The 25032-nt window shown below is 40.2% G+C and overlaps 1 protein-coding gene across 11 annotated transcripts in view; it reads right to left on the reverse strand.

Annotated features, from left to right (window-relative positions):
- BEGAIN (brain enriched guanylate kinase associated) overlaps positions 1 to 25032 on the reverse strand; it is a 172563-nt gene that overhangs the window by 34733 nt on the left and 112798 nt on the right. The gene's annotated exons all lie outside the window — the stretch shown is intronic.

Genomic DNA, 25032 nt, shown 5'->3' on the forward strand with positions numbered 1-25032 from the left:
CACTTGATGTCCTCTGCTTCTTTTACTGGCTGGGATGAGAAATCATTCCTGTTTGCTTGTTCCTTGCTTTCCCATGACTTTTCAGATGTCTTTCCTGACAGCCTCGTCTCACTGCCATTTCTTCCACAAGCTGGAGAGTCCTGTTTGTGTATTTGCACTTTGCACGGAACATTCTCCACAGTTGTTTAATCCTGTTGCTCTGAGTTCTATTTTATTATTTCTCCTATATCTTTTTTTTGAGATGGAGAAACCTAAGCTGCATACACAATAGTCAGCTTATGGATGCACCATAAACTTTTACAATAGCATAGTAATGTTCCTATTCTGTTCTTTTTGGGGATACTGGTGGATGAAAAGCTAGTCATGAGCCAACAAGGTGAGTTCGCAGCCCAGAAAGCCAACTGGATTCTTCACTGCATCAAAATATGCTGGCCAGCAGGTGGTGAAAGACTGGAATATGTTGCCCAGAGAGGTGGTAGATGCCACATCCCTGGAGCCATTCAAGGTCAGGTCAGGTCAGACTGAGCTCTGAGCAGCTTGATCTAGTTGAAGATGTCCCTGATCACTGTTGTGGGTTTGGACTAGATCACATTGAAAGGTCCATTCCAACCCAAACTATTTTATGATTCTATGATCACAGGGCACGTGTGAGGTTAGAGCTGGGTTTCTGACAAGCTGTCAGTCACAGCTCAAAAATACAATAACAACTTTATTGTCTTTATTCTGGTTGCCCGTAAGCACTACTAGGTGCATACCATGACTTCCACATCACACATTTCCAGTGCAGACAATTAGACGTAATGAGTATGAAGATATATATCTGGGGCTAACCAGTTTGTTTAGACATTTGATAGCATCATGTCCATTCATGTGTTGTGTCCATGTTATCCCATCCCCCCTACCCCATTCTTTTTTTATTTTTGGAGAAAATTTGTCTTTAGATGTTGAAGACATCTTGGAAAGCTAAGGCTATGACATTTCTCCCCGATTCACCAGTCATCTGCTTGGTATCCCATTCTGTTTAAGGACATGCACTACCAACTTTAAAGCTCTAATTTTCATGCTTTGCTTAGTGTTTGGTTGGAGAAGAAGTGGAATAATTGGCTGTAATAATGAACTGTTCATGCCTGCAAAGTAAAATGAACACATTCATGGGTTCAATTCCTTCTGCTGTTGGCACAGGCTGCTTTTTTTCAGGCTGATTTGCAGTGAGAGCTTATCTCTAGGTTCTGGCTGTGAGAGGAAAAGTAAACAAGCTTAAGCAATTAAAGTAATGCTCATGCAGGTGCAAAGAGCCTGCACAAAGCTCTGTTTACTCTAGCCTTCAAGCCCCTTTAATCATCATTGCAGAGCTTAAGTTGTACATGAGGCTTTTGTGTGGTGTATTTCCTACATAGAGTATCTGAGTGCTTCTATGTCGCTATAGAAATTCTCAGCCCTGGAGATACATCTTGTACCAAAATAGCTCTGAGCATCTTCTCAGTCCTTGATAGAATGAGCCACTTCAGTGAAAAGTGGGTGAGCTGGACAGTCTCCAAGGTCATTCAAAGGTTTATAGTACTGCTTAGTAGCACTGTAAATAATAATAATAATAATAATTCTGATCTGTGCAGTTCTACAAACAATAAATAGAGGTAACAAATGTAAAGACAGTAAAATGGTGGGAATCAAAGGTTTCTGAAAAGCATCTGGACTACCTTGGTAATTATCTGCACATCTAATGAAGTGTAAATCCCTGTGGAAATTAATATAACAATGGGATTGTCTTTTCTGCAAGCTAATACAATTTTTTTTTCTCTGCTAAAGGAATCTCCTTCTGATTCCTTGCCCTACTGCTACTTTAAGATTGAGCTATTAAAGCTGTGTTGCAAGGTTTTCCCCAAAAAAGCTTTATTCATGCTAGTGAAATTCACAATAAGTGCTTATTTCTTTGTTTTTTTTGATTTGTCCTAAAAAGTGAGGGATTTATCTATTAGATTTACATTAGTGGTGACCTGAGGGGGCAGTTTCAGACAGAAATTCAATGATATTTCTGGCAGCAAACTCTTCCTTGAAGAGCAGAAAAATCACAAGGCTGTTGAACTGATGCATCTGTTCTCTGCTAAAGTACAACAAAAGAACAATTTTAGCCCATTTATTATGAAAAGCTTTATGTATAAGCAAATATTTGAACAATGTGTACCCTATTATTGGAGGAAGGGTATCTAAAATTGACTGAGTCATAGACTTAAGAGTTTAAAGGTAATGATAAATCAGATAATATAATCTCATCTATAAATTAGTTAATTGAATTCCAGTCTTTCATTAAGACCAGTATGTGTTTGCTGAGGAATATCTATAATGTACGTGAATTTTGTTGTATCCCCTGTCAAAATAAATTTTGGGTTCTTTTGTGAATTTCTCTTGGTTGCTTTGTTTCTTGTTTTTCTTTGTTTTTTTTTCCTTCCCCTCTCCTCCCCCCCCCCCCCAGTTGATTTCAGACATAGAACTTGCTGTCATGTCTCCCATGAGTTTTATTCTCCTGTGAAAGTGTCTGTGTATCTGTTTTTCCTCGGTATCTTCTCCTCCCAGGCTGACCAGGTAACACATTTTTTCTCACAGCCAGGATATTACTTGGAGGAGAGAATAACAGACTGTTAAAAAGAAAGCTGGAGAAGTAAGAGAGAAGAGCCACCATCAAGCCACTCTTTATTCACTCTTTCTCTTCAGGAATTAGAGGACAGCCTCATATCTGAGTGACAAAACTGACCAAACATCTCACTGAGGTAGGTCATATTGGAATTTTGGAATAACTGAAGATGGTGGAGTAGAAGGCAAGGAGTTTTTAAAGCGTGATCCACACAGGAATCTTGGGCTTCTACCCTCTTTCTCCTATTCCTCTGGAGCATGGAGCTTCATCTCCCCTCACTGCCATGTAGATGACCGTTTCCTACAAGAACTGCCTTACTCTTCCTCCTTCCTTCCCATACACTTGGCAGAGGATAAGGAAGATGAAGGAGGTGAAAGCTTTTGTGTCTACCTTTCCAAGTCTATCCAATTCCAAATCTGTCCTCTTAAAATCTATCACCCCACAAGCCCATTCTTATACTAGTAAGAGTACTCTGTTCCTCTTAATTCAGTACTTGCTTGATGAGATACAGAAGGCATCTTCTGCAAGAAATGAAGGATAAAAAATTACTGGCCTAAATCATATGCTTTTTTGGTAGAGTGTTAGTTGGCCTGTACTCAGTGTGTTCATGTATTTTCCCAGTTACGTGTTCATGTTAACCTGACAACTGAAATGCAAGATTTACTTGTTCTTTATTTTGGCTTTTGTACAAATATATTTAAATTGTTCTCTTTTTTTTTTTTTTTTTCCAAACGTGATGTGATTTTTCAATTATCATGAAGAAATGAATCCTGTAGATTACCTTTTTGAATTATTTGACTTCTACACTTGCTTGTTAAAAACACAGATTATATATTAAATCTGTCGACTATTTTTTTGAGGGAAGATGGAGTCGAAAAACAAATGTGAGAGTTGAGGGGGGAGGGTTGACAAATGCACAGAAATGTCCTTTTTGCCTCGGAAAATATTTTTCATGCTTCATTATGGCAAAGCAGGCAAAAAGGTTTGAGTTTCATGCTGCAAGTATAAAGCCAGTCCCTTATGGGTAATGGCTGCTATTCTTAAGGGTTGTCATTTTAACAGCGTTTAACAGGGGCTTACATACAACACTGTCTGGTTGAAAAGTACTAAGCTGTAATTTTTCTTCATTAGCATACAACAGCTGGAGACGTCTGCTCTGGGAAGGAAACCTGATGACATGGGGAAAAGTGAAGATGCCTGGGAGAAATAAGACTGGAGTCCCTGGAAGCAATAAGACAACCATACATGGGAACTGGTGACTGAGTCTATGGTTCTTCACATCCAGTTAAAGCATTTTGCCATTCAACCCTCACACTTTGAAATATCAGGAAGTGCTTTGCAAACTAGAAGCTTGTCATCGTTTCAACCAGGACTTATCTCAATAAGATATATCCCTTTTCTGGAATGCATTCTTCAACCCCTATTAGTAGGGAAAGTGCTGCTGAAGTCTCACACAGGATAGCAAAAGTCTCTGGATTTAAGTGAGATAATGCTAAAACCACCATGAAGAGCAAGTTAATTGGAAAGAGTTTAATTAGGATCACCAGTTTATACGGATATCTCCCAGCGAACTGATTTTGTCTAATGAGAATGGATGGTAGTATCTACTTATTAACTGGAAGAGTGTTAACATACGTTGAGCTTAATAGGGAAGGAGGACTCCAGCAAGTTTCAAAGTGTGTTCAAGGTTTTTCCTAGCTCAGAAGGGTAAGGTCTGATTTTGTGTTACTACTGTCAGAAGAGATTTTATTTAGTAATGAATCTCATTCAGACTGTTTTACACACAAATTTTTTCTTCCACCAGCAGATTCCAGAACTGTGATATAATAAGGGAAATATATATCTTTGAAAAGTCAGACCATCTGTCTTCCTACAATAAATACGGTTAGAGAGAGCTTTAAGGTACCTTAACAGGGAGAGGAAAAGCTGCCAATGGACACAGCAGACAAGACAGGATTGACAGATGCTTGTGATATTTTAACAGCTATGTTCCTAGGCTTTCTACCCTGTATGCCTTAATTGGGTGCTAAAAATTATTCCTACTCTGATCACTTCACAGACTTATTATATGCTTGGCTTTACAGAATTTGTTGAAACCCCAGCTGGATCATTGTCCTGGTTTCAGCTGGGATAGAGTTAATTTTCTTCCTAGTAGCTGGTACAGTGCTGTTTTTGATTTAGTATGAGAATAAGTTGATAGCACACAGATGTTTTATTTGTTCCTAAGTAGTACTTACCCTAAATCAAAGGCTTTTCAGTTTCCAGTGTTCTGCCAGTGAAGAGGAGTACAGGAACCCAGGAGGGAGCACAGACAGGGCAGCTGATCTGAATTAGCCAAAGGGATATTCCATGCCCCCATCACGCTCATTACATAAACTGGGGGAGTTGGCCAGGAGCCACCGATTGCTGCTTGGAATGGGATGGGATGGGTGAGTGAGTGGTGATCAATCGTATTGTGCTTCTCTTGTTTTTCTTGAGTTTTATTCCTCTCTCTCCCCTCTTTAAATTAATATTATTATCATCATTGTTATTGTTATTATTATATTTTACTTGATTTCAATTATGAAACTGTTCTTATATGAACCCGCAAGTTTTACTTTTTTCTCATTCTCCTCCCCATCCCACACCAGCTGTGAGGTATTTAGTTGCCAGCTGGGATTAAACCATGACAATCATGTACAAAATTTTGCCTTCAAAATTCCTTTTAATGTCATGTCCAAGATACATCTCCAGACCTTGCTTGTACTGACTTTTCATATCCTTTCCCTGTGAAACAATTTGTGTTTCTCTAAAATTCTTAGTATACAATTTTAATACAACTCAGAATGTCTTACACAGTGTATGCTGTAATAAGTTGTACTTTAATACCTATTTATGTTGCCCTTTGATTATCCTTAATTACCAAGTCACTTTGGTTAAGAGCTTTTACTCTGAATTTAAAATTCTCTCCTGGTACAACAAGGTCCTGCTGAGAAGGTTCACATTTAAGATCTCCCTCTGTTTAACTTGGCTTATGCTTGAATATTTGTACTGTTGAATTTTAGTACTCTACCCAGAGATTCAGGGCAGAAAGGTTTGAGTGCAACGGTAACAAAAATGATTGATACAGCCTCTATCAAAGTTGCCAAACTTGCTAATCTCTGTATTTGCAATGTTAATGTTTTCTATAAAATTGTCAGTTAACTTGTCTGTTATGGTATTAAAATTCCCTGACTGCCAGAGCTAAGCTTTGCAGGAGTCAGCTACACAGTTATTAAGCACATTAAAGTAGAAGATAGCAACAAAAAGCATTTCCCCTTCCTCCTGGCACCTTTCATTTTTGCAGGTGTTTGTATTTCAGGAGTTCTAGTAGAAAATCTATGAAAACAGGTTATTCTCCGGGATCGTGTTTTACTATAAAGACAGCAGTTTGTATCACCATTCTGCTCCTTCCTCATTTCAATTCTTGTTACTTCTTTCAACTTTCCAATCTATTGCACTGTTCCTGTATGAGACCAGACCCCCTACTAACAAACTGTGGTCATAGAGAAACCATTCTGCTTTTCTCTCTAGCCACCATTTTCCAACCACCAGCCTGTTCCCATTAAGGCTGTCAATCATCTGAAGACTTTTGGATTCAACCACCCTGTCTGGACTCAAAGCATTCTTCCCCATCAGCAATATCCCACTCTATCCTCAGCCACTGTAAGCATGATTCCTTTACTTGTGTAACCACAATGTCCTCTGTAGGACAACAGCTGGTCCTATTCTGTAGCTACACACCTACTGAGGCCACTTTCTTGTGCACCACATGCTCTAGCTTCAGCTTTCTTATACACAGGTGACTGTGTTAACAGGACAATTATGCAGCAAAGGTGTCTAATCTGGAGGAAGTATGAAAATCCAGTGTTTCATACTCCATAAGAAGTGGTGTAACTTTGTAAGGATTTACAGACTTCTGAGCCTATAAAAACTGTATTGTCAAAAAAAAAAAAAAAAAGAGCAAAAAGCAGCAATCCCCTGCCAAGAATCCCCCTGCCATTTCCTGCAGCAGCTATACGCCAATAAAAGCATTTCATATCCCAGAAGGAGAGGTGTGTGGGGTAGAGCTTTGTGTTTCGAATAGAAAATAATGGATCTCATCAAAGGAAGTATTCATCCAATTACTAAGTCATTTTCAACATGAAAAAGTTGCAGCTACAGTCGACTTTGGTACCTATATCTACTCCTCATGCATTTGCTATTGAATTCTATGGATGCAGGGCTAAGCTTAAAAATAACTACTGCATTTACACTGTGAAAACTACATTGACACTATTAAACCTGACCTTGTCATTCTTCCTCTTTAGCCAAATACTTCCTTAAAACTCACTTGGTTGTGTAATAGCACAGAAGGAAAGTTCTAAGAAAAAGTAGATTATCTGAAAGACAGATTCAGGAATCTTGGTCTCTCTTAATTGCGTTAGCAAATTTTAACATCATGACCAAGAATTTACCATCCTGCACTATTGGAAATCTCCTCAGAATTACTTAGGGCACCTGTTGCTCTTGCAGGAGGAGGGAACAGAGTATCAGGAGGATGCGAAAAGATACCTGGACACACTGCAAACTCACATCATAAGACTACAGCAGCTCTCATGAAAACCCAATATGCTGCTACAAAGCTGAGTCGCTTTAGTGTCTTTAGTAGAAGGAGGATGAGAGCAGGTGGAGAAGCTCAGAAAATCTGTAAGAAGATCTCTGTAGAATTGACCTTTCTCTGAGGCTTTTTCCAACAGTTGAGACATTAGGAGGCGAGGATCAAAGCCGTTAGAGCTCATCAGATTTTGATTTAAGAAGCCCCAGGCTTTAAGTCACAGGGATCCCCTTCATATTATACAAAGCATTTGTTCACTTCAGGTTAAATCTGATTTCTCCTTTATAATAAATCAAGGCTTTTATAACCCTCAGGCCTTGGTAAAGTTACTGTTTTGTTTTAGAAAGCACTGCTGGAACAACAGGAAGGTATACCTTTTCTGGAATGAAATTTTGTACCCTGCTAAACACTGATACTTAGAGATGCTACTTGTATAGTCATTTGTACAAGACCATATTATCTCACCCCAGCATACTACCAAGCAGTTATTGACACTGAACTTAGAGAATCATGCCTGCAATATGAGTTTAATGTTTAGATAATGTACAGAAAAAGAAAATCATGCAAAGCTCTTATCATAAATACACTGGCACTGTGTAGCTGTCTGCTAGTTCTTCAGTTCTTTTGGCTGAATAGAGCACAGTAAATATGAAAACTGTATTTAGAAAAGGACATATGCTTCAGGCCCTTGAGGAAAGCTCTGCATACTTGAGTAATAATTCTTGACTTGTTTTTAATGATTCTTTTGCTTCTTTTCCCAGTTTGATACATTGTTTTCAAGAAAATAAAATTTCATGGCACCATCTTTTCATGCATTGGACTTTTTTTCTTAAATTTTTGAATCTTCAGTCTTTTTTCTTCTTAAGAAGGATAATTTTAAGTGTTTTTCTCTTTTAGGACACAAAATAAGAAACACAGATATCCAGGGTGAACAGAAGAAGGGATTCATAGCTTTAAATGACACAGTATTATCACTGTCACAGGAGCCTGCTATTTATCTCTCATAACTTAACCTTACCTCACCATCTGCAAGTAAGGCACTGGATAAAGCTGTTTCTAGTCTTTAGTCAGTTGAAGAGGGGTGCCCAAAGGTTATTTATGCCCATGTGCTTAGACACTTGTTTTAAGATGACAGTCATGGTGTAGAGGTGTTTCCATCTTACTCAACAAGAGAGGAGCCCAGGGACTAGCTGAACCCTTATGCTGAATTAAGCCTGAAGTAGGTGACATGAAAACACTCATTTTGTCTTAAGTTCCAACTAGTGCTTTCTTTCATTAACTTTGTTGAAAATCTAGTAGGTGGACAAGAGTGAAGCTCTTAGGAAAAAATGAAAAGAATAAGATTTCTCCTTCAGGGCTCGTTGCATTTCCATTTTTTATAATAGCATTTAGTTTTCTTTCAATCATCTGGAAATTCTCCATGGTTCTAAAATACATATTAAAACCTCAAATGCCTGTTTTATATGGTCATTTCAAACCCTGAATCTGTGTTTATAAGATTTGCTAAGTTAAAACCATCCATTTTTGGTTATCTGTGTTTCCTATCAACCTCAGTTGCTATGAAAATAAAAAATATTTTGTCATCTCATGATATAAAACCATTTTATTTTCCCAAACACAAAAACCTAATTGACTTCTCCATTACAGTAGCCAATGCACGACCACCATGCCTAGTAGGTAAAATACCAAAGTCATTGTTTAATTTTATTCTAGTTATATAAACTTCAGCTGCATTATTATACCTAATATCTTGCCAACTCTTTTCCTGTATCTTTTTGCTTCCTTCATCAATTCTTTCTATTTCTGGGCTTGTAATTGGTGTATTGACTGCTATTAGTTCCTCTTTCCACCTTCTACTTGCATAATTTCCATTTTATATCGCAGTATATATATAAGTATATATATTTTACATATATACTTCTTTTAAAGGTTTTTAATCATAGCTTTCTTCTGTTTAATTTTTAAATGTGGGATCTACTTGTAGCAAAACAATGTGAATGGTGATTGATAAGTGTTTAAAATCTTTTCTTCCAGATGGTATGGCTCAAAATAATGGTCACTTTTGCAAGATTCACTCTTTTGCATTAAATAAATATATTAATGGTTTGGCTTTTATTTTGTGTACAGATAGCAAATGTAATAAATTCATGATATCTTACCTCTTAAAACACAACTCACTTTAGTTCAAAGATGAGTCTCTGTTCTTATAATGAAGGCAAAGAGAAAATTCCTTCATGTTTAATGCAGCATTTTCATAATCAGAAAATTATTATTTTTTTTTTTTAGCACTATTAAAGAGCTCTTTATTACCCATAAGTGACCAGGATCATAGGTCATTGAAGGTGAAGACAACAGCATTTTTTTTTTTCTTCTGTGGGCTACAAATAGCTGTTTCTATTGCACAAATTGTGGGAATGTTATGGTCTGTAGCAGGCACAGACCAGCATGTGATCTGCCTCTGCCTTTTATTAATAGTTGAGGAATATTCAAGACTACTATTTTAGAGTTGCCAAGGGCAATACAAAATACTCTTCCCAAGCTCTGCAATCAGCTTGATCTATCCTAAACAAGCTAATTCAATCTTTTTAGTTGCACAAGTCTTTTCCATGAGCTTCAGTCATAGTCTGGCACCAATGCACATGCATTGTTTCCAATTTTTCTAGTTTATGACTAGATTCTTAATGCCGGCATAATAGGCAGCTCTTCTTATACCCTTTGGTGACTGGATTGTTTTTATCATTAACATCTTGATATTATGGCAAATAAGAATGCTTGATTTTTTCCTTTCAACTCCCATTTTGTTATTTTGGTTGACATCTGGCTCACAAGTTCCACAGACGGTACTTTCCTATTTGCTGTTGCAGAGTACAGCCAAACCAGCTTCTTTCCTCATGGCAAACAGATCAGGATTCCACAGAGCCCAAATCTGCCACCTAAAGCCACACGCTTAGTTAGCAACTCTCTTCCTGCTTTCTATTCTATTTTCTGTCTATTTTTTTTCCTCTATTCTTTCTGTCCTATTTTCTTTGCAGGATAGGAAGGCTCTGTGACCTGGAATTATAGGGATGGTTTCCATCTTTCAACAGTCTACTGAGAACTCTTCTTTTGGAGACAATAAATCTAACTGTCATTAGCCCTTGTGGGGAAATTACCATTAAAATTCCTCATTCTGATCTCTGAGTCTTTAAAATTGTGTTAAATCAGCTTAGGAAAGAGTATATGTAGTTATCATATTGGAAGAAGCAGACCCATACTCCTTTAGTAGTCTCTTCCAAAAGGACTTCTGGCCTGTAATTCTTCTTCTTCCTCATGCAATATATTCTCACTCTTTATTTTTCACCTCTGGCTATTTACCCAGAAGAAAAATTCCTGGAAGCTGAGCAATGAAAGCTGGCCAAGACCATGTAGTGAAGGCTTACCAAAATCTCATTGCAGAGAATGAAATCAATTACATGTGTCACCATGGAGTAAAATAAGCCTTGTTCAAGTGGTTTCCCCCTGTGATGTTACATGTACTGAGCTGATGTGTCACTGTAACTGGGAACCCTGAGATGTAGATACATTGCTATAACAGTATGAAAATTCACGGAGGAGCAGAGCAGGTACTGAGGAGGCATCTAATGGGGAGGTAATTCTCCAGTCACCATGGGATGGGAAAAGGAGAGAGTTGCTTTCCTTGTTGCGAAGTGTCTCACAGGGCTATCAGTATCTGTCATGCCTACAGCCTATTTCCTTCCTCCGTGCACTCCAGGAAGAAATATGTAACTGGGTTAAAAAAGAAGTGATCAAGGGAAAACATTCAGCCTGAGGTTAAAAAGTTCAGCTTTCAGGTTTCTGCTGGCAGTATGAGCATAAGGGCTTCTCCTGCTTGTAGGGTAGGCTTGGTGTAGCTCCAGGAGAAGGTTTTGCTTGCTCAGATACTCATGTCAGGTTGATAAAGTCAGATACATAGCTTTACATACAGGAAATCTTGACAAAACAGGTTACATGGCCGTATTTTGCACTCCCTACATTCTCTGATTAGCATCTTGAGCTGGATATTGAACGATCGCATCGTATTAGAAGGAATTAAATCTATCTTGATAAGATAGATTTCTGATAGACTTTAATCTGCTTTTCTGGCATCGTGTACATAAATTAAAGTTTCACTTTATTTATCCTTTGCTTATGTATGCACTGCATTCTTCGATATCTCTCTGCATCCACACCAGAAATTTGAGAGAAAAATTGCTAAAATGTTTAAACAGGAAAGTATAGAAGTTTTTGAAAAAAAAAACAACCCTTGAACTATAAGGTAATTTGAGACAAAAAAAATCCCAATATATTGTACTGTGCTCTCTTCAATTAAGCCTGCAATACAGAAAACTATGTTTTGTGACAAAACAGAATCCTCTGATACTTTAACACCACCCAACACTGGAACAAACTTCATTGAGCTTACTAAAGATGATGCATTAAGATCCATTCAGTAAATTATGCTTTAAAAACTGCATTGAGAGACTTGGGCTAATTTTATTAGAGGTTTTAATTCTGATTTTCTGTCTAGTAGTTGGATAACTGTAAAAGAACTATTTATTAATTTAAAGCTCATACAGCTGATTGATGCATGCTAATGCATTTTAGATTTAATAATCACATCTTCCTTAATTGAATTGTATTTCCTCAGACAGAGCATATAATTAAATCAAGTCTTCTCTAATCCTTCTCATGCCAGATTATGCTATGGTACATTGGGGAAGAATAGTCAAAAGTATTAATTTAGTTAATTTAAGCTCATTGAAAAAATCCATAGTCACATTGTGAATGTTTGGGATATTCATCATTTTCCAAAATAAAAAGATCTATTTTTCCACATATATCTTCTGCAATAGTGAAGAACTGTATAGAAGTGGCAAGACTGAAAATAAGGCTAAGAAGGAAATAATTTGAAGAAAATCCAGGAAATTTATAGACCAGATAGAGAAATCTGCATACCACACGACCAGCAAGCTACTTCAAACAATGCCTTCATGGAGATCAGGGCTATCAGAGGGAAAACAGAAAATAAAGTCAAGACATATCAAAGAAATCGCAGAAGAGAAGAATGAGAAAATCCTTACGGAGACTGAGACACTAGTGTGCTTTCATGCACCTGGACGGCTGGTTTCAAGACGCAATTCCAGGACCAAGGGTATTCCACGATATAAAGGATTGAAAAAATTGGCTTGAATGAGGAGGAAAAGTCAATTAGAGTTGGGGATGGATTTCATGAAGACATACCAAGGAAAAGCAAGAAAGGTATTTGTAAGGCAAGAGATTTATCTGTCAGCTGAAGTTTTTGTAATCCACTTTGCCCTTCCACTAAAAGAGTTACAAGGGAGGATGATAGAGTTTAGGCTTAGGTGCTTTTTTAGCACCTTTTTCTGCTTACTGTGGACTTCTTGATGTAAGAAAAATACAGGAATATAATTCATAGTGGGATGTTCAAGCTTAGTATTTTTTTTTTTTTAATGATAAATCAGAGGAACTGAATATATAGATGTCCATAACAATTTAAAAGATTTATTTTGCAAAACAGAGCTATGGAAATAAGCCATATCTTTTCCCTGATAAATGTGTTGTCTCAAATCTAAATCACTGATCTGATCTAATTTGTTCATCAGAGTTAAATTATAGAATTTATCCTTTTTAATAAACATTGTTTTCTGATTAATAATTACATGCAGCAGAATCCAATTTCTCTTCTTGATTTCCAAACAATATAATGTTATTAAAGATAATATTGTGGGGCTATAGAGTTTTGTCTGATGATTTTGATCTTATGCTCTATGGCATTTCAGTTCAAGAAAGATTCACTCTTAACATCAAATTCAACCTTCTACTAGCAAAGGTCTCATAAAGATTTGTTTCCTTGACTACCCAATGTCACAGGCTTGAAATTTAATTCCATAGCAGTAAAGGAAAAAACAAAATTGACACTGGTATATAATTAATAACATATCACAGAAAGAATTCTGGTTAGTGAAGTGCTGTTGAGACACTGCTTGTGAAGTAAAGGCATGCTTTCCTTGCAAGTGATTTGTAAAACTTATACAAGATAATTACTTTTCTTTCCAATATAAAAAAGTACTAGTGCTGGTCTTTAGTGTTTCTTCATGGGGCAAGCACACATTAACTGAGGTCAATAGGAGTATTGCCTTTCTGAGCAGTATACATCAGTTTACACGACTTATCACTGATAGCTGTAGGGGTTTGCTCTTTGTTTGAAATAAGGCTATCACTAATAGCTGTAGGGGTTTGCTCCTTGTTTGAAATAAGGCCAACATACATGGCATACACTGTGCAAAAGAATATTATAATAAAAGCTGCTTACATCTGCACCTCCTGCTAGAGCTGGTCTTGTCACAGTGTCATCTGGAAATATTCGTGAGGTTTTCAGTTCAATGAGTACCCTGTGCCTAATATGAGCTTGGGGTAAAGGCACCTGCCTCCTCTTACCCAGCTCTTTTGGAATGGAAATCTGAGCAGCAAATTTATGTTATAAACAGGGAAACTTTATCTAAATTCACTGACTGCAAACCTGGTCTTAGCATGCTAAGGAAGGGTTGTGTCAATCATTCCTGGCCTCGGTTCTACTTAGATAGACTCTGATATAAAATATGGATGAACAGGGTACTACTGCATATCCTGATTGCTCATCTAAGGATGAATTAGCTGGCTGCTCAGTCTTTTCAAGTGCTCAGGACTTTACTCCAGGCACTAGATATCTTCTGTGGCAAAAATATTCTTTTCAGTTTATAACTGTTTTATCTCGCTAGCTTAAGACCAGTTCTTTACGAAACCTTCAGTACTGAGGATCTGCTGTTTATACACGTAACCAGTTCATTGCCTAACCTCACTGACAGCAGGACTGACTTATTGGAAGCCAGAGGGATGGTTTTGCTTACCATAACCTCCCTCGGTCTCCTTCAGCATTGAAGTTCTTCTTGAAAAAGTATCTTACCTATCAACTTATTAAAAGCCTTTCAAAGCTGGCTAGTCAACTTCACAGACTGCTCTTTCTACTAGCAATTTAGATGAAGCTGACAAAATGTGCTTATAGTCTTTCTATGTACCTATTATCTACCATAATTCACATCAGTGGCATTCCTTGCCAGGGTAGAGCCCTACTGGATAATAAAATGCTAAATAAATTATAGCTGGAGGGAATAGAGATGGTGTTGATTGATGCTGAAGTCAATGTAATAGTATCTTCTCAGGCTGTGTAAGTGACAATAGGCTGAAAGAAGAAATGTTTGTTTTTAGAGGGAAAAAGAAAAAGAAGACTATGTATTATATCTTGGTGAACAAAAAGGACTCTGCTGGAGCTACAGGCCACTTGTGGTAAAAAAATTGACCAAAGATAGAATCACAGAATCATAGAATAGTTAAGGTTGGAAAGGACCTTAAGATCATCTAGATCCAACCCCCCTGCCATGGGCAAGGACACCTCACACTAAACCATGTCACCCAAGGCTCTGTCCAACCTGGTCTTGAACACCACCAGGGATGGAGCACTCACAACTTCCCTGGGTGTCCTGGGTTCAGCAGTAGCAATCATTTTTCTCCTTCTTGGTAGCTGGTGCAATGCTGTGTTTTGACTTTCGACTTGGGAACAGAGCTGCTAACAATGATGTTTTGGTTTGGCCAAGGACTTTGTGAGCCTCATGCTCTGCTAGGGAGGAGGGAAAGCAAGGAGGAAGCAGAGACAGAACAACTGACCCGAACTGACCAAAGAGGTATTCCGTACCACAGCACATCATGCCCAGCATGTAACTGGGAGTTAGCCGGAAGGGCTGGGAGACTGCAGGGTTGGAGGAGGTATCGGTCAGTGCTTGGTCAGGCTGGGGGGGCGAGTTATCGGTTGGCTGGTGTTGTATTCTCTTCCCTTGTTATTTCCTTTCTCAGTGTTATTATTGGTGGTAGCAGTAGTGATTTGTGTTATACCTTAGTTACTAAACTGTTCTTATCTCAACCCGTGAGAGTTGCATTCTTTTTGACTCCCCTCTCCGTCCCTCCAGGAGTAGGGGGAGGGCAAGAAGGGGGGGAAGTGAGTGAACGAGTTGCCTGGTTTGGTTTAAACCACGACAGTTCTTTTTTTGGCGCCCAACATGGGGCTCAAGGGGTTGAGATAACGACAGATCTGACCGGATTAATAGTCACTCGTCACAATGCTGATTTATTGGGTATCAGAGTTGTTCCTCTTGATCTCACAGTTTCAGAATGTTGTAACTTACGTAGAGCCGGTATTTGCTGTGTTAGTGTTTATCAAGTGTGGGGCCTGGGCTAAGGTTCTTGTCTCACTGTGCTTTATGGCAATGGCTTGTAATACGGGTGGGCTCCAGCAGCAGGGCGGGACGGACGTGGCCGTGGACTTGTACCTGGCCATCCGGCTGCTCTTCACCGTCCTGGCCCTCGCTCTCGCCTCCCTCCTCGTGAGGCCGCGGGGAGCAGAGGGGGAGCGGCCCCAGGAGCCGGCAGCTGCTGAAGCGGCCCGGGAGAGCGCCCCGGGGACCAAGCGGCGGCGGGAGCGGGGCCGCAGGCCGCGAGGGGACGGCTGCGGGTGGAGGAGGCCTGGGCAGTCGAGGAGCCGAAGGAGGCGGCTGTCGAGCAGCGGGAGAAGGCGGCGGCGGAGCCGAGCCCCGCAGAGGAGCCGAGCCCGGCGGCCAAGCCCAGCCCCGCGACGGCCGAGAGCACTCCCCGGCAGCCGCCCGCCGAGCCCCAGGAGGACGCAGGAGACCACGCAGCATTTCCCAGCAAGGCAGAGGAGGAAGAGCTGAACTCAGGAAAAGAGAAGCTGGTGGTGGGAGAGCCGGCAAGCACAGCAGCTACACCAGCCCCAGTGACAAGTACAGCAGCATCGTGAGAGTTCTGAAGGTTCTGAATGGCCTTTGAGTACCCTTGGGACCTGCCTGCTGATTGTGATGGGGATCAGCATGTTGGCACACACACAGGCTGTGTTCTACCCACAACCATTTTGTCTGATCTCAAAAGTTAAGCAGAGTCAGGTTTGGGTCTTGTCTGGGGTTAGACAACGATATAGGGGGACGAAGAGATTTTCCCCAAAGCTGGACAGTCATGAGTGGCAGGGTGTGTGGGACACTATGGGCAAGTATCTAGTCCACTGGGCTCCTCCAGTGCTTTGGAAGCATCGGAGATGGAAGGCAGCTGTATGGAGTCCCCAGCAACAAGCTGCAGAAACTGGTGAACGGGACAGTGAATTATTTTGAGCCTGGTGGGCCCATGGCACTTCAGGCCATCAAAGCAGAGATGCAACACAGAGATGGACTTATGATCAAGGGGTGGACTTAGCAATGTACGCTATTGCCCAGATTACTCACGAGCATGAGCACTGCGCACAGCCTATCCTGCTCTGGAAGACTGTTAAAAGAGATGGAGCCTGACATCATGGACCAGATGGATTCAGCAGCGTTATAGGGACTGGTCCGTGCACTAAGATAAGAGTGATGGTATATTGAAAATGTGGGATCTGAGTATGACGTGAATGGTATGGAATAAGGGGTGGATAATGTCCTGGGTTCAGCAGTAGCAGTCATTTTTCTCCTTCTTGGTAGCTGGTGCAGTGCTGTGTTTTGACTTTCGACTTGGGAACAGAGCTGCTAACAATGATGTTTTGGTTTGGCCAAGGACTTTGTGAGCCTCATGCTCTGCTAGGGAGGAGGGAAAGCAAGGAGGAAGCAGAGACAGAACAACTGACCCGAACTGACCAAAGAGGTATTCCGTACCACAGCACATCATGCCCAGCATGTAACTGGGAGTTAGCCGGAAGGGCTGGGAGACTGCAGGGTTGGAGGAGGTATCGGTCAGTGCTTGGTCAGGCTGGGGGGGCGAGTTATCGGTTGGCTGGTGGTGAGGTGTTGTATTCTTGTCCCTTGTTATTTCCTTTCTCAGTGTTATTATTGGTGGTAGCAGTAGTGATTTGTGTTATACCTTAGTTACTAAACTGTTCTTATCTCAACCCGTGGGAGTTGCATTCTTTTTGACTCCCCTCTCTGTCCCTCTGGGAGTAGGGGGAGGGCAAGAAGGGGGGGAAGTGAGTGAACGAGTTGCCTGGTTTGGTTTAAACCATGACACTGGGCAAACCATTCCAGTGCCTCACCACCCTCACAGTAAAGAATTCCTTCCTTATATCCAATCTAAACTTCCCCTGTTTAAGATTTAGCCCACTACCCCTTGTCCTATCACTACAGTCCCTAATGAAGAGTCCCTCCCCAGCATCCCTATAGGCCCCCTTCAGACACTGGAAGGCTGCTATGAGGTCTACACACAGCCTTCTCTTCTCCAGGCTGAACAGCCCCAACTTTCTCAGCCTATCTTCATACAGGAGGTGCTCCAGTCCCCTGATCATCCTCGTGGCCCTCCTCTGGACTTGTTCCAACAGTTCCATGTACTTTTTATATTGAGGACACCAGAACTGTACACAATACTCCAAGTGAAGTCTCACAAGAGCAGAGTAGAGGGGCAGGATCACCTCCTTTGACCTGCTGGTCATGCTCCTTTTGACACAGCCCAGGATACAGTTGGCTTTCTGGGCTATGAGCACACACTGAAGCCGGCTCATGTTCATTTTCTCATCAACCAACACCCCCAAGTCCTTCCCTGCAGGGCTGCTCTGAATCTCTTCTTTGCCCAACCTGTAGCTGTGCCTAGGATTGCTCCGACCCAGGTGTAGGACCTTGGACTTGTTATGGTTAAACTTCATAAGGTTGGCATCAGCCCACCTCACAAGTGTGTCAAGGTCCCTCTGGATGGCATTCCTTCCCTCCAGCGTATCAACCAAACCACACAGCTTGGTGTCATCGGCAAACTTGCTGAGGGCGCACTCAATCCCACTGTCCATGTCACCGACAAAGATGTTGAACAAGACCGGTCTCAACACCGATCCCTGAGAGACACCACTTGTCACTGGTCTCTAGCTGGACATTGAGCCATTGACCACAACCCTTTGTGTGTGGCTGTCCAGCCAGTTTTTTATCCACTGAGTGGTCCATCCATCAAATTGATGTCTCTCCAATTTAGAGACAAGGATGTTGTGTGGGACAGTGTTGAACGCTTTACACAAGTCCAGGTAGATGATGTCAACTGCTCTACCCCTGTCCTTCAGTTCTGTAGTCCCATCATAGAAGGCCACCAGATTGGTCAGGCAGGATTTCCCCTTAGTGAAGCCATGCTGGCTGTCACCAAGCACCTTGTTGTTTTTCATGTGCCTTAGCATGCCTTCCAGGAGAATGTGCTCCAAGATTTTGGCAGGCACAGAGGTGAGACTGACTGCTCTGTAATTCCCTGGGTCATCCGTTTTCCCCTTCTTGAAAATGGGGGTTATATTTCCTTTTTCCCAGTCGTCGGGAACTTCACCTGACTGCCATGACTTTTCAAATATGATGGCCAGTGGCTTCGCAACTTCATTTGCCAGCTCCTTCAGGACCCGCGGATGGATCTCATCAGGACCCATAGACTTGTGTGCATTCACGTTCTTAAGATGGTCTTGAACCAGATCCTCTCTTACAGTGGGCCCAAGGTCTTCATTCTCACAGTCCCTGCATCTGCCTTCCAAGACTTGGGTGGTGCAGTCAGAGCCTTTGCCAGAGAAGACCGAGGCAAAGAAGTCATTCAGAACCTCAGCCTTCTCCAAATCCAGGGTAGCCAGTTCTCCCAGTAGCCTCCGGAGGGGCCTACGTTGTCCCTAGTCTGTCTTTTATTAGCTACGTACTTATAGAATCCCTTCTTGTTATCCTTAACATCCCTAGTCAAGTTTAATTCTATCTTATGTTGACGATCCTATACACCTCTGATACTGTTCTCTGAGCATAAGGAATGCAATTAAAACAAGACATTATCCAAACTAGTCTTTCTCCATCCCTCTTTTCATTTTCTCTCCACAAAAATAATTGTCTTCTTATCTGAATTAATTCCATATTCCCTTCTGTACAGATAAAATAACATGGTTTTGAGTTGTGTAGCTGCTATATGATTTCCAAAAAGTAATTTTCTTTATTTAGAAATAAAATGTATTATAGAAACAGGTGACACAACCCCCGTATAGCAACCTGGACTAAATGTACCAGTACTCCACTTGTATCTGGTTTTCTTTTCCTTTCCTTTTTTTTTGTTTTTTTTTTTTTCTTTTATTCAATCTATGATAAACCCTGTCTGCCATTTTCTGTTTATTTTGTAGACAGGAGATAAGTAACTGGCATTGTAAATTAAATCTAAATGAATCTAGGAAATACATTGATCTTATTTGTAGGCAGTGGATTTGGTAAAGAAGGCCTTGAAGTTATTTTGAAATTTGCTTCTTGCTTCTCAATGACCTTAGCTAAGACACTTTCCTCTTCTGTGCCTTATTTTCCACATTTATTGGTGATGCTAGCTTTCATTAAGGACTTTGAGATGCGAAGAGCTTTCTACAGAAGGCCTTTTCAGGCTTATTCTTACTTCTTCATTTCCCTTTATTTGTGGTGAGTTGGCAGACACTCAAAGGCCGAAGACACTTACAAGGAAGGCACAGGCCAAAGATACCTACATCCCAGAAGTATTTCTATTATTTTCAGTTACTTTGAAAAAAACAGCTATTTCTGTTCCCAGGAATGGTAGCCCCAGGGGGTGTCCTGAGAGACAGAGCCCAAACCATGGAGATCAGGATGAAGAAAACAATCAAAAACCTCAGGTATCAGAAATGTATACTGGCGGACAAGGGATAAGACACATGTTGAGAAGGAAAGAGTTCTGTCATCCTGTAATAGAGATGATGTTGGAAGCAAGAAGCATCCACCACCACTTTATAGCTTTCTTAGGCTGTGGTCATGCCTGTGGAAGAAGTCCTACTGAGAGGGAGAGACAGAACAGAAGAATAATCCCATGGCTTTGGAAAAAATGGAAACTAGTTTTCAGAACAGTCTCTTATGATGTCATGTTCATCTACAACAATTAGGAAGAGGATGGACTGCCTTATGAGTCTCTGAGGAAGAAGGATTGCTTTGCCAGCCACATAACAATGGGATAACAATGGGAAATGAATCTCTATTCAGAGAGAGAACTGAGGATGACTGAAAGCCTGTGTGCTCATGTGAGAAGACATATTCCAAATTTATCCAGAAGGATTCATTTATTTGACCGCAAAACTAATGGATCTACTCAGTCTGAGCCTATGTAGTTGCTACAGGTCTTAATGTGGGTAGGTTTAAAAGGCTGATTCTACTGTCCATTTGGCAATAATTTTTTACTTGAAAAATGAGTGTGAGAACAGCCAGTGAGAGATGGAGTTCTTTAGTACAAAATGCCTGTAAGCATAAAAAGGTAAAACCTAAGGTCCTGTTAGAAATGCATTTTTTTCAACTACCATTTTTATAAATGATTTGTTTCTGTGGCATTTATAGTCATTTCCTTCCTTAGAAATGTTTCTTTGTAGTTGTTTTAGTCCACAAAGCATGGACCTTCTCTGGCTTCTGCCTTAACTAACCAACCAGTATAAATTTCTCCTGAAATTCACAGCTGTCTTCACTGAATGTGAGCAAATGAGCCTGTCAGGTTGAGCTGACTCTAAACTTTTCTTGTCTTTGGAATGCAAATCCTTTTAAGTATATTTAGGTCATCTCTGTTTGATTTTCATGGGACATACAGTAGGGGGAGAAGCAAGTTATTCTTCATAAAGAAAAGAAAATTAAAAAGATGTGCTTTAAATCACTCCTTTCAAAGTCACTGTCAAATTCGTCATAGAATCACAGAATGGTTTGGGTTGAAGGGACTTTAAAGATCATCTGGTTCCAACCCCCTGCTATGGGCAGGGACACCTTCCACTAGACAAGGCTGCCAAAAGCCGCATTCGACCTGGCCTTGAAGACTTCCAGGGATGAGACTGAAACATAAACATGTTGGGCTTCTGCTTTTGTTAGGTTTGTGTCAGAAACGGGCTTTTTCTTCGTTGCCTTCATCTTTCATATATGATTTAAACCACACTGAAGGGTGACTGGTAGCTGTCTTGTAGCTGTCTTGGGAGACTCGGGTACAATCTAGCGACTGGTTTAAATTCCAAAGCCAAAGCGATGGGTTCACCCTGCTAATTAGATGCTTTTCATTCTTGAATGAAATTGTTCATCAGATTCCTCACAGCTGTTCATATTCTTTACCTTCCTGGCCTGGACTTCCAGCAAGCTGCTTCCTTTAAAACAACATTTCCCTGACGCAAAGTCTTAGAGCACCACTTAAAATTGTCCAACTCATAATAATTATTCTTTGGATTTCCTCATATAGAGATGCTTAGGAATATCTTATGGCCAGCAGACCAGAAAGCCAAAGATATTGAAGAACTGGATAAATAACTCTCGTCAATCAGCAGAGAGCATAATTATTTGCTGTACCTGGTACTCCTACTTGAGCTCATATTCAGAGTAAGAAACAGCATAAAAATCAGTGTAGTGCTCAGATAGTTAAGCGTTTCAAACATGATTATCCTTAACACAAATCCCCCTTTACTGTTGGTTTATATAATAATTACTTCCAAATTTATGGCAGAGTCACACCCTCTAGCCTGCTTAATGTAAATGAAAAATCAGGCACTAATGTGATGTAACAGTTTTCATCTTGTCAGATGATAAAATGTATAATGCCTGATGCTTGCTTTGCAGAGGAGGGAACCAAAGTGCCAGTAGCTATGGCCACAGTGGGGAGCCTTGCAGGGCTGATGGAGCCGGTGGCCAGCATCTCCTACACAACAAAGCATAAGAGTCCAGTCATGTCGCTGATGTCTGACAGCATTCAGTATTGCCTACGCTACCGAAAGGTCCTGCTCTGGTGCTGAGGGAGAAAAAAACAATTTCCTGCCTTAAAAACAGCAACCAAATCCAACAGGACTTTGAAGAACCAGAGTTTGGCAGCATGCTTGAGGGAGATGAGTTGGCAGTTCAAGGGGTATGTGGGAGTAAGGGTTTATGAACTGGGTACATTGATTTATCTGCTGCTTCCCCGGGTCATCAGAGGGCTTTGTTCCTAACCATACAGCTGTCACCTTCCATATTCACCACTAATGCTGCCTGTGTATTTTTGCATTAGTTGCAGGTAGCACGTATTTTAGACTGAACAGGGGTTTACATTTTGGCTTCTTGAAGGACTTTGCATGAGAAGTGAGCTTATACCATCAAGCTGTCTGTCTGTCAAGCTGTTGCTTTATAATTACAAAAGACAAAATTTAGGGTGTTTCTGGAGAATAAGGTCTCATGAGCTTTTTGCAGCTGGATTTCCATGATAAAGTTTTCAGCAACATTCAAAATACAGATGGGAGAGAAGAAATGGGTGAGATTTTCATTAGCAATTAGGTTTATTAAGCAGCTATTATTAGGTATTGGTTCTTCCCAAATGTAGATACCACTAAAAATCTGGCTTTAAGGGTAAAATTACAGAACTAACTGCAACCAAAAGCCGTAGAATTTCAAAAGCTTTTTAAAATACATTGCTTAATTCCAGTGATGATCATATGGAGACTACTGTTGGACTGAGATCCTATACAGGATTTATTAACATGTGGTTGGAATGACTTGTATAATCTACTTGTAATTGCTATTTGTGAGCAACAAGACCATGGCAGAGCATCCTTGGGAAAATCTGACAAGTGTAAGGGAAAATGCAGACGACTTGTGACAACTGGAACTAGATATTATAAAAGGTTCTTTAATTGAACAGTCCTGTGATGTAATCACAGTGCAAAATTTGAGGAATCTGTTTAGTCTTTCCCCACATCTTAATGGAAAAAAAGAGATAGAAAGCTCAAATATTTAAGAAGACAGCCTGTATATTCCTCTGTTTAACCAGTGCTTACAAGGTGAAACAAATCTTCTCCAGTTAAAGACCCAGACTGTGGTAAGAGCGAGAATTTTATGAGCAGTGACAGCAGAATTTTAGTTCTGTGCTACATCTGCCTCTACTGTGCTATATGTTAGGTGTTGCCCAGTTTAATAGAGCAAACTCTCCCAACAAGACTGGTTTATATTTTATATTTTTGTTTCCAGTTTCGATGTGACAGAAGTTTCAATTGGATACAATTTGCCATGATTAGAAGTGTGCTCTCAAATATTTTTTTAATATTTTATAGACTAGCACTCAAAAGGAAGCAGAGCCTAGAAGAAAAATAACAGCTACTTCAGGTTCTTTCCTGTGACTGCTAAGGAATTAATGATTATTTTTTACATCCCTTATACCAAGAGCAGGAATGAAAGACTTTAACACTCAGGATCCCCAAAAAATTAGAAGAGGGTGGCCAAGGTGAGTCCTAGATTAATTATGATGAGCTGGTGCCAGTCACTGGCAGAGGGGGGTGTTGTAAGGGCAGAGAGAACATGGTCTCTTGGGAGCATCCCAGGTCATCTGCAGACAAGCTGAGTAACTTAAACAACAAATATACATGGCTGTTCTTCCTAAGCAGGAAAAGGAGAGAAAGGTATCCAATAGCTCTGTCCACCATAAACTGTTGATTAACCAGACCAGCTGTTATTTAATCCAACTTTCTCTGAAGTATTGAGGGGTTTTCAACTGCCCAAGAAAATCAAATGGTTTGTCTTATCTAAATCAAATATGGTAGTATGTTCCTCATCTTTTTGCTTTCAATAGGATTTCAATTTGACATTTGTTTGCTTTTGTGTCTTCAGTTTCAATTTTTTAGACAGCAAAGCAGTCTGGAGTTAAGTGCTGTACAGACCCTGGTTGATCTCCAAGCCTTTAAAGCTGCCTTCAATGACTGTCATATTAGTGGGATATAAAAAGGTAGAGTGTTCCATGCAACCAGCCTTCTTTCTTTCTGTACTGTGCTCTGAAATAATTTCTCAGGGTTTTAAGTGGATACTTAAACAGCAGGTTAAAAGTTCTTTGCTTTGATCTGAAATACCTGATAAAAAAGCATGGATTTTCTAGAGTCCTTCTTTCTATGTTTGTAATATTTTTATTTTATTTACCAGTCAGAATGCCTCTACTTTATTTAACTTTTGTAATGCACATCTAATAAATTTCAGGCCGCAGATCAAGAAAAAATCCCAAAGGAAAAAGAACTAACAAAAGAAGAGGGAAGAAAAAAAAACAAGAGAAAAAAGTTATTTATACTTGCACAGTGTTTGTATAAATTTATGAACAAACATCGCTATAACCCAGGTGTAACTTTGCCCTGTTGTTAGCCAGTTACAAAGGCATCAATGTTCTATTCCTTGTCAGCTATTTCAACAGACTGCCGAGATAAGAATGATGTTATTTTCAAAGATTTGTTTCACATTTCTTAGTAAAGGCTGGTATCTCTCCAGTATGTTGCCACAGTCCCTATTTACTGTGAAAGCACAATAACCTGTCCCACTTATTCTAAGCTGCCCACCTATGCAAATGTTACATATGATACTTGTGTAAAATGCAGGCTTATCCTTGTAGCTGTACATCAGGACTCTGGACCTATAAACTGTGTGCTTACATGTATGCATTATGCTTTCTAGGGCCACACCAGGTCTGGGGCTGTGTGGAAGTGGAACAGAGGACCACTGATCATCCTGACCCAGGAAAGGAGGAAGCAGGTCAGTCTACAATTACAACCTTTGGAATTATATCTTTGGAAGTTTAAAAATTTCCTCTTTAAACCCTTCTCTATCTATTTCTCTATAGATTTTCTCCTAACAGCAAGTCTGATGTCCCCACAGCATTAACAATGAGCCAGGGCACTATTTCTTTTTAACATCTTCATACTATTTTGGATGAGTGGAGCTGTGTCTTTCAATACTAGTCC

Source organism: Pezoporus flaviventris, unplaced genomic scaffold, assembly GCF_033815535.1.
Source record: "Pezoporus flaviventris isolate CSIRO_AGI_PZ_B2104156 unplaced genomic scaffold, CSIRO_AGI_Pfla_v1 ptg000036l, whole genome shotgun sequence".
Taxonomy (NCBI): domain Eukaryota; kingdom Metazoa; phylum Chordata; class Aves; order Psittaciformes; family Psittacidae; genus Pezoporus; species Pezoporus flaviventris.